We start from the raw sequence: 2,497 nt of genomic DNA on the forward strand, positions 1-2,497 counted from the left end.
TGTATATATGAATTATTTCGTTTTACATATCGCAAACCTGTTAGAAAATAGAATATAACATTTTTGAAATAGTCTTTGGAGTTTTTGTTCATCAATTTGAAAGCGTACATTCAGGTTTACAATTGTTAATGTAATAAATTAACAAATATCCACACACACAAAAATTGCAACCTGTCAGAAATTATTTCTGAGATAACAATCTAGAACCGGTGTCACATGACAGTTACGTATTGCAGTCTAAATAAAATGTTAAAATACAGACATATAAAATTGTCGTTAATTGGGTTATTTTTAATCATGTATCCTGAGTGAAATCAATCAGCCATAATAAACAAACGACGTTGCTTGAATCGTAATAAATACAAATCGACAGTTCAGGAAATATTAGCGATGTGGTTTATGTCACTACTAGTTCCGTTCGACGGGCGAGCTTTTTTCAAACAACTCTAATAGTATGTTTTTAATTTTTTGGGTGAGTTCTTCTTCGGGGAATTTTACATCGTCTGTCTCACTTAAACCTGTATACTTGACGCTGTCGTTATCCTCGCTGTGTATCCGTGGTTCCAGGGCTTTATTTGCTGATGAAAGCTGTGGTGAAGACCTACGAGACATCCGTAACCGAAGGCACGAAAGAAACACACACTGGGTACTGCAGCATCCACATGGACCGTTGCAAGGCTTGGCAAACCTTTCGATGTACGTTGTTGGTGAACTCTCACTACGTTTGCTGGCGAGAGAGGTACCTGCTCGTGATCTTAGCCAAACGTTGTCGTCATCGCCGCGATGGTTGTTGTTGTTCATAGGATATGCTGATATGTAACAACTGCCTACTAGCAGCAGTATCATCCCCATGTACATGGCACACATTGCTATCTGAAATAGACATAACAAAATTATGAATGTCATATCTAATCTTGCAAATATTTAAGCCTTGTTTACGTATCTAACTCCTTCACAGTCTATAGTTTGTAATTCTGAAACTGTAAAAGAAATGTAATAATGTAGGAAACATAATCTGGTGTGTAGTAATTAAAACACGTGTATTTTTTTTTTAATTTCGGGGACTACCTGTACCTTCTACAATATGTTAATGAGAGGGGTATTGCGGTGATACTACAAGGCACGTACGGGTAATAAATTTTATAATTGTGTAATCTGTGAGACAGATGAAAAGGGTACATGGTGTGTAATTGGGGAAACTTTCTTGTCTCTTGCCATTGGAAATAGAATCCTTCTAACAAAAAAAATACTCATGTAAACATACATATTGTATGAAAAATGCAATGCCCGGGGTAAAATGAACCACACAACGACACAAACAAATGAAATAATAATGAAGATAGGCAGGTAGTCAAGATTGGATTTATCGTGTAATGTGAAAGAATATACAATGCTCTAGTGCATTATGGATGAATTGTTGGCCATACGAACCATTTCACTCTTATGTCGAAGATGTAGATTACAGTTAGAATCAACTACGAAAAATGATATCGATTATTGCCTATCCGGTGATCAAAGTTAACAATGATCGTGACATGTTGAAAAAATACGGAATCGTTATCTCTAATTGAAATAATGCATAAAATTTGTTTTTATCACATTAAAATTCATACAAACTAGATTGTAATGATGGACGACACAGAGGAAGAAAGAAGATAAACGCCAGCGGTGGTCCAAGTACTATTACTTATGCAACATATGTACAGTGTATTTTTTGTAAGGCAATATAGGAAGCATTGCAATTAATACACTGCACGTGGAACACAACAGTGATGTTACAGTACACACATGGGATTACACTCTCCGGACTTTGAAGCGCCAGTCCAATTATTCTTCAATTAAAATGTTGCCGTCTTATTGACACGTCAGTACATGTCTGTGGATGCCTCACATACGATATGTGTCTTGATTCAACACCATTGTCTCAAAGTATATACATGTCCCTTTGGGCGGGATTTGTAAATATTCGAGCTAGTAAGAACAACTCGATTTGATACAAAAGTTCCAAATATGAACATTATAGAGCAAACTGTTATTACTAATATTTTGGCGTATATATAAACCCTATGTATACGGACGTACACGTCGTGTCAGCTATAGTTACTACTCACCGTTTTTTTCTTAACTATTGACGTATGATGTTCTTTTTTCAAATCGGCGATGTATACATGTATATATATCTAATATGCTACCAGATGTAAGTGTATCCCCACACACACAAAGCGTATAGCTTGATGATGTTAGAAGATTGTATTTATATTAAACTGTGAGTCGGGGTTTAATATCCTGTTTATGAGTGGGAGTTTCTGTCAGCAACATTCCATAATTCGCCCGTGACGTCAGCGCTTCATATTCCCGAGAGATATGCTTAATTGCTTGTTTGTTAGTTACTATATTATCATGATTTCATCACAATACGTCAGAATAACAAGAAATATGGTTGTCAGTGCGGTTATGTTTTTATATTCAGGGCAAGCCATGAGAAACAAATGACAAT

The 2,497-nt window shown here is 35.9% G+C and overlaps 1 long non-coding RNA gene across 1 annotated transcript; it reads right to left on the reverse strand.

Moving 5' to 3' along the window:
• Window positions 1-807: 807 nt before the first annotated feature.
• Window positions 808-2,276, reverse strand: LOC144354051 (uncharacterized). Its single transcript, XR_014930018.1, has 2 exons — window positions 2,112-2,276; window positions 808-873 (listed from the first exon to the last, which is right to left on the reverse strand). It is a non-coding gene; the product is annotated as an uncharacterized LOC144354051 (long non-coding RNA).
• Between the last annotated feature and the right edge of the window lie 221 nt (window positions 2,277-2,497).

Source organism: Saccoglossus kowalevskii, chromosome 7, assembly GCF_978046115.1.
Source record: "Saccoglossus kowalevskii chromosome 7, keSacKowa6.1, whole genome shotgun sequence".
In the NCBI taxonomy this organism is placed as follows: Eukaryota; Metazoa; Hemichordata; class Enteropneusta; family Harrimaniidae; genus Saccoglossus; species Saccoglossus kowalevskii.